The sequence below is a fragment of the Bufo bufo genome, chromosome 6 (genome assembly GCF_905171765.1).
Source record: "Bufo bufo chromosome 6, aBufBuf1.1, whole genome shotgun sequence".
In the NCBI taxonomy this organism is placed as follows: domain Eukaryota; kingdom Metazoa; phylum Chordata; class Amphibia; order Anura; family Bufonidae; genus Bufo; species Bufo bufo.
The window spans coordinates 265,741,000-265,754,258 of NC_053394.1; the positions used below are offsets into that span (position 1 = coordinate 265,741,000).

Here is a 13,259-nt window from a genome sequence, read left to right on the forward strand (position 1 = left end):
TACATATAGAAATTTCTAAAATCTATATTGCATCAAATAATAAATTAATATAAAAGGCGAGCTCAAATATATAGATGGGATCCAGGCAAACACTTTCCGGATCAATGTTGTAAATCTAATAATGTAAATCTATACCTGAAATTAAAAAGAGGGACAGAGGGATTTGGGTCAAAAGAGGGACACTTGGGAGGTCTGCAGACAGCATCCGTATTTTTTGCGAATCTGTGTTTTGTGGAATACAAAATGCATAGTCGTGTGCATGAGCCCTAAGGAAGCACCAGAGTTAAGCCTCATTCACACGTCCGTGTCCCACAGACGTGCGCTGTACGTGTTCTCCACGGACAGCACACTTCCCCATTCATATTTATGTGTGTATTCAGACATCAGTGTTTTAGCACAGTCCACAGGTCCGTGTTTATAGCACAGATGCATACTCTATTTTGTCTGTGTTCACGTATCCATCATGCCCATTATAGTCTATGGGTCCGTGAAAGCCACGGATGGTATCCGTGTTGCATCCAGAGCTATGGAGTCGGAGGCAATTTTGGGTACCTGGAGTCGGAGTCGGCAAAAATTAACAGACTCCGACTAAATTTAAATTGGAATAAAAATTAAAAATAAAGCAAGTTTAAATGTCCCAATTCACAAAAAGTTATAATTAATTACTTCTCTACTGTAAGAATAAAGGCCAATGCATGCAGTGCGTCACGTTACCGCAAAACAAACACGTTAAGTGACCGTGAAGAAGCATGCTTTTCATATGCTTCACTATATGGCACGCAACGCACAGTTAAGGAGCGGCAATACTTATACTTTCCATTGTGTTGTGTTCCGCTGTTACAGGGAATGCAACGCCCATGGTTAACTTAGCCTCTCACTGATAACTGATTAAGTAAATATGTTTTTTGCAGAACTAGAGACACTTGTATAAGTGAAGGGAATGGATAGCAATAGTTCAAGACTGAAGCTGTAAACCATTTGAAAAACTGCTGTCATTCAGCTAAGGCTATAAAAACTTGTAAACTCAGATTGTTAGCTTAAACTTTAAACATGACTATGGGATTCTACTAGGGAAATCAGGTTTTAAAATAAATGCCCCTTCCCCTGCCCCATCTTCAGCAGAAGATCAGCACACAAAGGAGAAGGCAACAGCAGCAGCACCATTTTTGAACTGGTAAAGTTCCTGTTCCTGATGTTTATGCCTGCTGCTACTATCCAGCCACTTGATAAAAAGAAACATTGTGTTTGTCTTTTGCTTAAACTGTTCAATACAGTAGACTGTTGGCTTCCTAGACAGTAGTTCTGTGGTAATGACATGTATGTTGCCTTTCTTTCCTTCGAGGAATGTATAAAATACATTTGCATATTAAATACAGTGGAGTAGGGGAGTCGGAGTCGGAAGTACCAAAAACTGAGGAGTCTGAGTATTTATCTACCGACTCCACAGCCCTGGTTGCATCCATGTTTTACGGATCATTAGGAAGGGATGCTTTGAAAATGATTTTTCAGCTGTGCAGGGTCACGGATGCAACACAGACAGCAAAAAACTGATACACGGACCACACACAGATCCTTGACGGACATCTTCACGGATGCAAATTGAAGAGATGTTACAAAGTGTTTTTTTGCTGCATGGTTTATACAGGTCAGATGCATTCAAAAGAAGCGCTGTGGCCCAGCTGCAACTAGCCGCCCATATCAATAGCTCCTAACCTGAAAAAGCATTCTAGTGCTAACAAAGTAAAACAGCAAACATTGTTATAGCAATATGCAGAGAAGAAGTCATTTCACAGGAAGCAATAGATACAAAAAGTTATTTAAGAAACAGAAAAAAAAAGGATACCAATCAGATCTGTAACTTCTCTTTATCGCTTGCTCAACATAGTGAAAACCTGATATGACCTGAATGCATTACTAATATATAAACTCTGATTAAACCATAGCCGCATCAAACAAGATTGTTACAAGCACTTGTCAGGGTCAATGTCTCTTTAGATAAAGTATTTACGATTAATCGTGCCATATTAATTAACATTTTAGTTGCTGGATTGTAGTGTGACACAATGAAAGATCATAATGATATAGGATAGAGTCAAATGGGGCGGCACTGGCGTGGCGACGATGTAGAAGGTCGCTGCAGTTTTCTAATAAAAGGGGTTTTCCAGCTTCATGATATGGATGACCTATCCTCAGGACAGGACATCAATAACAGATGGGTGGTGGTTCAACTCCAGCACCCCCACCAACCGTTAGAAGAGGTCATGGCTCTCCTGCGAGCACTGTGTCCTCTTCAGTGTTACCTGCAGACCAGCTACTTTGTATTGGCGGTGTAGTGTAATTACAGCTTCTTCTCCCGTTCAAGTAAATGGGATGAACAATTACACGGCACCGCCACTACCAAGCAGAGTATGCAGGGCTTGCACGAGGGCCGTGGCCCCTTCAAAAAGCTGATAGGCAATTGGACCACCACCAATATCCTTCTGATACCCTATCCTCAGAATAGGTCATCAATATCATGAAGCCAGAAAACCCCTTTAAATATTAGGTTCATGCTTCAGTTTACTGTTTCACCTGCAGAATCAAGAGGCCAAATGTAATGGCAAAATTAATCACCCTTGTAATGTCTAACTTAAAAACTGCAGCGATGATTTTTGGTTGTAATAAGGCCACATCAGTGCCGCCCTATTGTGCCTTACTCATTGCGCGCTAGTATAGCAACATATCCCACCAGGTAGATGTTTTTAACATCTGAAAAACCTTTTTCACATAACGCATCAGAAAACAGTTTTCAGGACATTCTGCAATATTGTAAACTGCAGCAAGCTTTATCTGTGACTGCACTCTTACCTAAACCACTCTAGGGGTATTTTATATAGGAGGTATCCTATTAAATACCAACACATAGCCATATTGACTCTACCAGAGCAGAAGCCCCTCTTTCTTTGGGGCTCTGGCTAGTAGAGGGGGATCTCCTTACATGACATACATATTTTAATAGGACATATGGACAAGGCTTGTCTTCATAAGACAAGTGGCTTTAGGGAATGCTCACACATAGTAGTTAACCCCTTAAGGATCGTCTTATTTTCACCTTAAAGGGACACTGACAGGCCAAAACAGCATATATAGTTAGATATATCACATTACAGGTCTTATACAGTCTTTTAAAAGCATATAAGTATCCCCCCTGTCCACCTTATAAAGAGCGAAATATAAAGTTTTATAACCTGCTTCTGCGGTCAGCAATCTGCCCAAGGGGCGGCGTTTCATGTGAAAATGCGCCCAGCCAGTCTTCCCAACTGCCGTTTGAAGCCCCGCCCAGCTAATTAATATTCACTTCGCTGGGCGGCGGCTAGAACTCTCCCCAGTCCCGATCCTGCGCCTGCGCAATTCAATCCTCCGGGCATCGTTCATGCCCAATCTTCTGCGCCTGCGCCCCGCCGTGCCGCTAGATCGCGCCTGCGTACACACACCAGCCTGCGTCTTCGAGGCAGCTGCAGCCTCAGCCATGCACTGTTCAGAGCAGCGCTTCAGAGCGCTGCTCACTCACATCGTCTAAGGGGTTAATTATAGTGCGTCCGACCTCCAAATCTTCACTCCGCCCTCATTGTCTGTGTGTACACAGTGCAGACAAAGAGAGGCAGAGGAAGATTGGGCATGAACGATGCCCGGAGGATTGAATTGCGCAGGCGCAGGATCGGGACTGGGGAGAGTTCTAGCCGCCGCCCAGCGAAGTGAATATTAATGAGCTGGGCGGGGCTTCAAACGGCAGTTGGGAAGGCTGGCTGGGCGCATTTTCACATGAAACGCCGCCCCTTGGGCAGATTGCTGACCGCAGAAGCAGGTTATAAAACTTTATATTTCGCTCTTTATAAGGTGGACAGGGGGGATACTTATATGCTTTTAAAAGACTGTATAAGATGTTTTTTTGGGGGCATGTCACATTTAGGAAGCCCACATGGTGCCAGAACAGCAAGAAACCCCCACATGGCACACCATTTAGGAACTAGACCCCTCAAGGTACATAACAAGGGGTCTAGTTTCCTAAATGGTGTGCCATGTGGGGGTTTATTGCTGTTCTGGCACCATGGGGGCTTCCTAAATGTGAAATGCCCCCCAAAAAAATTTGGAAGACTGTGGACAAATAAATAAAAATTGGGGAAGGGGATTATAAATTTAGTACTTCATGAAAGTGTGGCACTCCCTGAAGCAACCGTTAATGCAGAGGCCCGGATGATTGGGGCACGTGTCACACTGAGTGGTGGTGTCCTTCCGTATCCCCCTCCTGTTAGACACTCTGCACTTTTTTTGGGACCGTCCCTTCTTTCCAGTATGGGGGACCACACCTGGAAAGTGTTGGCCAGGGCCGATCCGGGCACCTCCAGTTCCCCAGGTACTCCGGCCTGCTCTTTCCCAGTCAGAAAAGATCAGGGCCTTGAGGACTGCCTCATAGTACTGGAGGAATTTCCCTGTGTTACCAGCGCTCCGGCACAGCACAAAAGAGTTGTACAAGGCAACCTGCACCAAGTAGATCGCAACTTTTTTGTACCATGCCCAGGTTTTGCGCATGGCTTTATATGGCTTGAGGACTTGATCAGAGAGATCAACTCCTCCCATATACCGATTTTAGTCCACGATACAATCGGGCTTAAAGGGATTCTGTCATCAGAAATGAGCCCTATAAGCTAAACATATGGCGATGTCCCTTGTAAAACATTGAATCCTAAAGTGAGTTTATCAAATGCCCCTGTGGCTCTATATTCATAAAAAAGCTGTTTAGATCACCTGTCAATCACTTCAAAATGTGTCCAAGGGGACGTCTCATGGTGAAAGGTGCCCGGCTCTAGCCATCTCGTTTAGGTGCCCAGCGCCGCCTTCTGAGCTGAAATCGCCGCCCTCCCTTTCATTCGATCCGCCTACCTCAGGTGACTAACCTTCCTTGTGCCCAGCCGTGCCCAGCCCTTTCTCCTTTCATCAACCGATAGATAGCCGTAATCTCGCGATGCGCGAGCTCGCGCATGCGCAGTTCTTTCCCTGAGACTGATGTCAGCACAGGGAAGGAACACTATACCGGCACTGCGCATGCGAGAGCTCGCGCATCGCGAGATTACGGCTATCTATCGGTTGATGAAAGAAGGAGACATAGGCGATGCTGGGCTCCTTCACAGGCGGGCGTGGCTGGGCACAAGGAAGGTTAGTCACCTGAGGTAGGCGGATCGAATGAAAGGGAGGGCGGTGATTTCAGCTCAGAAGGCGGCGCTGGGCACCTAAACGAGATGGCTGCAGCCGGGCACCTTTCACCATGAGACGTCCCCTTGGACACATTTTGAAGTGATTGACAGGTGATATAAACCGCTTTTTTATGAATATAGAGCCACAGGGGCATTTGATAAACTCACTTTAGGATTCAGTGTTTTACAAGGGACATCGCCATGTTTAGCTTATAGGGCTAATTTCTGATGACAGAATCCCTTTAAGGATCGGTGCCGCTGTACCTCGCACATGGACAGGGGTGATGCTGTTACCGTGAATTGTGGACAGTACAAGGACATCCCTCTTGTCCTTATATCTGACCAGCAACAGGTTTCCACTGGTAAGGGCACAGGTCTCACCCCTAGGGATAGGTGCCTGGAGGGGGTGGGTAGGGAGGCCTCGTTGACTTTTCCACACGGTCACACAAGCGGACGTGGATCTGGCAGCGAGGGACTGGAACAAGGGGATACTAGTATAAAAGTTATCCACGTACAGGTGGTAACCCTTATCTAGCAGTTGGTGCATAAGGTCCCACACAAGTTTCCCGCTAACACCCAGAGTGGGGGGACATTCTGGGGGTTCAATACGGGAATCTCGCCCCTCGTACACACGAAACTTGTAAGTGTACCCTGAGGTACTCTCACAAAGTTTGTACAGCTTCACGCCATACCTCGCCCGCTTAGTGGGAATGTCCTGGCGGAAACTAAGTCTCCCCTTGAAAGCAATGAGAGACTCATCAACAGCGACCTCCCTTCCAGGTACATATGCCTCCAAAAATTTGGCCCCAAAGTGATCGATGACAGGCCTGATTTTGTACAGGCGGTCATAGGCAGGATCACCTCAGGGGAGACATGCTGCATTACCTGCATAATGCAGGCATTTTCGAATGGCCTCAAAACGGCAACGTGTCATGGCCATACAGTAAAGTGAGGTCTGGTAGAGGACGCCCCCACTCCAGTACTGCCTGACACTGAGTTTTTTGACTAGGCCCATGTGCAGCACGAGGCCCCAAAATGTCCTCATCTCGGCTGCAGTGACCAGAGTCCAGCCACCGGACCTGGCCAAAAAGGAGCCCGGGTGTTAAAGGGGTTATCCTAGTTAACTTAACCTTATCTCTATGGCTTTATTTCTCCTATCCCTTAGCTTTCCTAAATCACTTACTGTACCTATCTTGTGCCGTTTCTCTGCTACACTAAACAGTCATGTGACCGCCCACGTCATCAGCTGTGACGTTCCGTTGACATGGAGCTCTCTGCTTGTCGGAGTGACTAAGCCATGTAAACGGAACGTCATCAGCCTTGGCCACGCCCCCACCTCTCTGCATTACAGTCCGTGCGGCTGTGAGTTGATCGCGCATGCGCGATCCTCACTTGTGCCGCGGCTACCTCAACGGAACGTCATCAGCCTTGGCCACGCCCCCACCTCTCTGCATTACAGTCCGTGCGGCTGTGAGTTGATCGCGCATGCGCGATCCTCACCACTGCCGCAGCTCTTCATTCGGCACTTGTATGGCTGTCTGCTCCGTTCCAGTGAAGACCGCCCACTTGAAGAAAAAAGTAAATAATGTATTACTTTTATATTATCGGCACAAATATTCATGAGGGAGAGATGAGTCATTGTTGTTACTGCTGCATGTAAACACAGCAATAACAGAACCTGGAAAAGGTGTAAGGATCGTTCTTTTTTCAAAAAATCAAGCTTGACTAATGTATATGTATATCCTGATTAATTTTGTTAGGTTTTATTTTTTTTCCCATAACACGGATAACCCCTTTAAGCAATAAACTGTTGGGCGAACAAGTTTGTTTGCTCTACCATCAGATTCACAAAGTGGTCACTGAAAAAAAACCTAAAAAGTCATATTCAGTGAAGCACACTGTGCGAATCTGGATTCCGGGTTGGCCAACAAAGTCAGGAATCACGGGATTAAAATCCTCTGGAGTACTCCAGGCAAGTTTACCAGTAGGGGGCTCAGGTGGACTTGCCTGGAGGGCCGGAAAACTAGTACGAGCCCCAGGGCTGCTCATACTAGTGTTGGCCACAGGGTCCCTGGCATGGGGGGCTCCTGGCTCCACCTCCTTGGGGGCTCATCATCATCACCAGATGATGAGAACGAGGATAGCAACAGGAAAGTGGAGTCATCCTCGTCCTTAATGGGGCTCTCGAAGTCGGAGAGCAGATGGGCGTATGCCTGCTCAGTCGAGAACATCCGGTGGGCCATCTTCTAATGCTAAAGGGGAGTGTGTGTGTGTGTGTGTGTAACACTTTATTTAGTGTGTGTGTGTGGGGGGGGGGGTGGCATTGTTACGTAAGGGTGGGCACTACTCAAGGGTACTCAAGGGTCAATTGGGTCATGTTGTTCTCTCCACCTCCTGTGGAACATGGTTATGGTATTTTATATTGCATTGTAATGAATAATTTAATACAAACCGGATTCCAAAAAAGTTGGGACACTAAACAAATTGCGAATAAAAACTGAATGCAATGATGTGGAGATGGCAAATGTCAATATTTTATTTGTAATAGAACGTAGATGACAGATCAAACGTTTAATCCGAGTAAATGTATCATTTTAACCACTTGCCATCTGGGCCATTTGCCCCCTTCCTGACCAGGCCTAATTTTGCAAAACTGACATATCTCACTTTATGTGGTAATAACTTTGGAACGCCTTTACTTATCCAAGTCATTCAGAGATTGTTTTCTCGTGACACATTGTACTTCATGATAGTCATAAATTTGAGTCAAAATATTTCACCTTTATTTATGAAAAAATCCCAAATTTACCAAAAATTTTGAACAATTCGCAAATTTCTAAATTTCAATTTCTCTGCTTTTAAAACAGAAAGTGATACCTCATAAAATATTTATTACTTAACATTCCCAATATGTCTACTTTATGTTGGCATCATTTTGGAAATGTCATTTTATTTTTTTAGGACGTTAGAAGGCTTAGAAGTTTAGAAGCAATTCTTCAAATTTATAAGAAAATTGCCAAAACCCACTTTTTAAGGACCAGTTCAGGTCTGAAGTCACTTTGTGGGGCCTACATAGTGGATACCCCCATAAATGACCCCATTGTAGAAACTACACCCCTCAAGGTATTCAAAACCGATTTTACAAACTTTGTTAACCCTTTAGGCGTTCCACAAGAATTAAAGGAAAATGGAGATCAAATTTTTAAATTTCACTTTTTTGGCAGATTTTCCATTTTAATCAATTTGTTTCTTTAACACATCGATGGTTAACAGCCAAACAAAACTCAATATTTATTACCCAGATTCTGCGGTTTACAGAAACACCCCACATGTGGTCATAAACTGCTGTATGGGCACACGGCAGGGCACAGAAGAAAAGGAACTCCACATGGTTTTTAGATGCCATGTCCCATTTGAAGCCCCCTGATGCACCCTTACAGTAGAAACTCCCAAGAAGTGATCCCATTTTGGAAACTAGGGGATAAGGTGCCAGTTTAATTGCTACTATTTTTGGGTACATATGATTTTTTGATCATTCATTATAACACTTTATGGGGTAAGGTGACCAAAAAATTGGTTGATTTAGCACAGTTTCTATTTATTTATTTTTACAGCGTTCACCTGAGGGGTTCAGTCAAGTGACATTTTTATAGAGCAGATTGTTACGGACGTGGCGATACCTAATATGTATACTTTTTCTTATTTATTAAAGTTTTACACAATAATAGCATTTTTGAAACAAAAAAATTATGTTTTAATGTGTCCATGTTCTGAGAGCTATAGTTTTTTTATTTTTTGAGAGATTTTCTTATGTAGGGGCTAATTTTTTGCGGGATGAGGTGACGGTTTTATTGGTACCCTTTTGTGGCATATACGCGTTTTTGATCACTTGGTGTTGCACCTTTTGTGATGTAAGGTGACAAAAATTGCTTGTTTTGACACAGTATTTTTTTTTTTTTTACGGTGTTCACCTGAGGGGTTAGCTCATGTGATATTTTTATAGAGCTGGTTTTTATGGACGCGGCAATACCTAATATGTATACTTTTTTTTATTTGTTTCACTTTAATACAATAATAGCATTTTTGAAACCAAAAAAATGATGTTTTAGTGTCTCCATGTTCTAAGAGCTATAGTTTTTTTATTTTTTGAGAGATTTTCTTATGTAGGGTCTCATTTTTTGCGGGATGAGGTGACTGTTTTATTGGTACAATTTTGTGGGACATACGCGTTTTTGATCACTTGGTGTGGCACCTTTTGTGATGTAAGGTGACAAAAATTGCTTGTTTTGACACCGTTTTTTTTTTGTTGTTTTTGAGGTGTTAGGTCACGTGATATTTTTATAGAGCTGGTTTTTACGGACGCGGCAATACCAAATATGTCTATTTTATTAAATTTTTTCTATTTTTAACATTTTTTTTTTTATTTCTTACTTGGGGAATTTTTTTTTTTACATGTGAAACCTTTTTTCTATTTTATTTTTTCAACCCTTTATTTTTTTATTTTTTATTTTACACTTTTCGTCCCCCATAAGGTCATACAAGACCTCTGGGGGACATTTACTTCACTTTTTCTTTTTTTTTTTTCACTGTTGATTTCTCCTGTAACTGGGGCTGACATAGTAGCCCCAGTTACAGAAGAAATGCACCCCCCAGAGAGGCTGTACAGCATAATTCTGCGCTGTACAGCCTCAGTGCAGGGCTGATCGAGGTCTCTGAAAGACCTCACACAGCCCCTGCACTCTCCGGTCACGGCGGTCAAATGACCGCCGGGCCAGAACAGGAAGCGCATAACGCTTCCTGCTCTGCATACACAGCGCTCGGTGAGCGCTGTGTATGCAGCGATCCAGAAGGCAGGGACACCTGGGCACTGTCCCTGCCTTCTCTCTGGGTTGCCCTGCTGTCACTGACAGCGGGCAACCCGATCAGCAGCTGCACGATTAGCGTGCAGCTGCACTTTCTGAACGGACGTCTTAAAACGTCCATTCAGAAATAGAGATCCACCTCCCGGACGTTTATAGTCTATGGGCGGATGGGAGGTGGTTAAAGGAAAAATACGTTGATTCCAATTTTCACGGTGTCAACAAATCCCCAAAAAGTTGGGACAAGTAGCAATAAGAGGCTGGAAAAAGTAAATTTGAGCATAACGAAGAGCTGGAAGACCAATTAACACTAATTAGGTCAATTGGCAACATGATTGGGTATAAAAAGAGCTTCTCAGAGTGGCAGTGTCTCTCAGAAGCCAAGATGGGTAGAGGATCACCAATTCCCACAATGTTGCGCAGAAAGATAGTGGAGCAATATCAGAAAGATGTTACCCAGCGAAAAATTGCAAAGACTTTGCATCTATCATCATCAACTGTGCATAACATCATCCGAAGATTCAGAGAATCTGGAACAATCTCTGTGCGTAAGGGTCAAGGCCGTAAAACCATACTGGATGCCCGTGATCTCCGGGCCCTTAAACGACACTGCACCACAAACAGGAATGCTACTGTAAAGGAAATCACAGAATGGGCTCAGGAATACTTCCAGAAACCATTGTCAGTGAACACAATCCACCGTGCCATCCGCCGTTGCCAGCTGAAACTCTACAGTGCAAAGAAGAAGCCATTTCTAAGCAAGATCCACAAGCTCAGGCGTTTTCACTGGGCCAGGGATCATTTAAAATGGAGTGTGGCAAAATGGAAGACTGTTCTGTGGTCAGACGAGTCACGATTCGAAGTTCTTTTTGGAAATCTGGGACGCCATGTCATCCGGACCAAAGAGGACAAGGACAACCCAAGTTGTTATCAACGCTCAGTTCAGAAGCCTGCATCTCTGATGGTATGGGGTTGCATGAGTGCGTGTGGCATGGGCAGCTTGCATGTCTGGAAAGGCCCCATCAATGCAGAAAAATATATTCAGGTTCTAGAACAACATATGCTCCCATCCAGACGTCATCTCTTTCAGGGAAGACCCTGCATTTTTCAACAAGATAATGCCAGACCACATTCTGCATCAATCACAACATCATGGCTGCGTAGGAGAAGGATCCGGGTACTGAAATGGCCAGTCTGCAGTCCAGATCTTTCACCTATAGAGAACATTTGGCGCATCATAAAGAGGAAGGTGCAACAAAGAAGGCCCAAGACGATTGAACAGTTAGAGGCCTGTATTAGACAAGAATGGGAGAGCATTCCTATTTCTAAACTTGAGAAACTGGTCTCCTCGGTCCCCAGACGTCTGTTGAGTGTTGTAAGAAGAAGGGGAGATGCCACACAGTGGTGAAAATGGCCTTGTCCCAACTTTTTGGGGATTTGTTGACACCATCAAATTCTGATTCAACATATTTTTCCCTTAAAATGGTACATTTTCTCAATTTAAACTTTTGTTCCGTGATTTATGTTCTATTCTGAATAAAATATTAGAAGTTGGCACCTCCACATCATTGCATTCAGTTTTTATTCACGATTTGTATAGTGTCCCAACTTTTTTGGAATCCGGTTTGTATTATTTCCTGTGTACCAGTCCTGCTATGGGTGTAGTTTCTCCTCCTAAGCTGTAGAGGGAGCTAGGGAACCCCCTAGTATATATAGTCAGGTCCAGTTCAGGAGAAGAAGAGAGTGTGGTCAGAAGCCTGTATTGACTTTAGCCAAGTGTTAGCTGAAGTGCAGCTTGTAACATGCAGCTAGATAGCCCAGGCTTCTAGCTTGCCCCAGGAGAAGAGGTTCCCTCCTGAAGTTATCCTGCATCTTACAAAGTACAGAGCAGTGCTAATTTTAACCAGTAAAGTAGAAAGCTGAAAGGCAGAAGGTTATTTGCAGCAAGTGGATTCATACCAGAGGAAGGTTCCCCTCCCAAGGATAAAGCCAGCTATTAGGCATCCGGGCCTTGGAGAAAGTCAGACAGGATTCTGCAGAAAGTACAGCCTGATCTGTGAGTTTATTTCCTCTGAGTTATCTTGCTAGGATTTTACCTGCCATTTATGTCAAGCCTGCCTGATACCATAATCCTGCATATGGAACTTTATCTGAAGCCTGTAAATAGTTGAACTGTTCAGTAAAAAGGAGTTCTGGTTCACTACAACTGTGTGTACCTCAATTATTCCTACAACAAATCGGTGTGCCACCGTTAGCGGCACTGGCGTCACGAACTATAAGGGATCTTGCAACCGTCACACAAAACTTCCAACACCCAGGGCACCTCACCTACCACCCAACCTGGTCCCTATATACAGAGAGTGCCCCAGAGGATCCATGTGCCAGCCTCTCCACCACTGATGTACGCCTGCCCAGGGTCTTCTACAAATTGTGAGTACCAAGAGTAACCCTCGGTCTGCTAACTGACCCCATTGACCTCACGTTTCGCTCCCCCTGAAGGACTGGCGTACTGCATTGTCACAGGGTGCCTGCTGAATGATTTCAGCAAGCACCCTGTTCCGATCACTACTCGCCGCACGGCGGTGATCGGAAATACTCAGGGCGTACATGTACGCCCTGTGTCCTTAAGGACTCTGACATCAGGGCGCACCTGTACGCCCTGTGTCCGTAAGAGGCTAAGGTTTAGTTAAAACTGCATCAAAACCACACTGAAAAAAAACATGATGCACAACATAAAGATAAGGCTACTTTCACGCCAGCGTTTTTGCGGGATCCGTCATGGATCAGCAAAAACGCTTTCTTCATGATAATACAACCTTCTGCATCCGTTATGAACGGATCCGGTTGTATTATGTCTTATATAGCCATAATGGATCAATGGGGAACGGATCCGTTTTCTATAGTGATCCATCTTGCTCCGAGCAACATCGCGGACAGAAAAACGCTGCTTGCAGCGTTATTCTGTCCGCGATGGTGATGCAACCAAACTTAACGGAATGCATTCTGGTGCATTCCGTTTCCTCCAGTTTTGTCCCCATTGACTGTGAATGGGGACAAAACGGAAGCATTTTCCCCCGCTATTGAGATCCTATGACGGATCTCAATAGCGGAAAAAGAAAGCGCAGATGTGAAAGTAGCCTAAAACACATATTTAAAGGGATTCTCTGGG

General features: G+C 44.4%; 1 protein-coding gene across 1 annotated transcript in view; it reads right to left on the minus strand.

Annotated features, from left to right (window-relative positions):
- Positions 1 to 13,259, minus strand: part of PSD (pleckstrin and Sec7 domain containing) — a 322,847-nt gene that overhangs the window by 246,743 nt on the left and 62,845 nt on the right. The gene's annotated exons all lie outside the window — the stretch shown is intronic.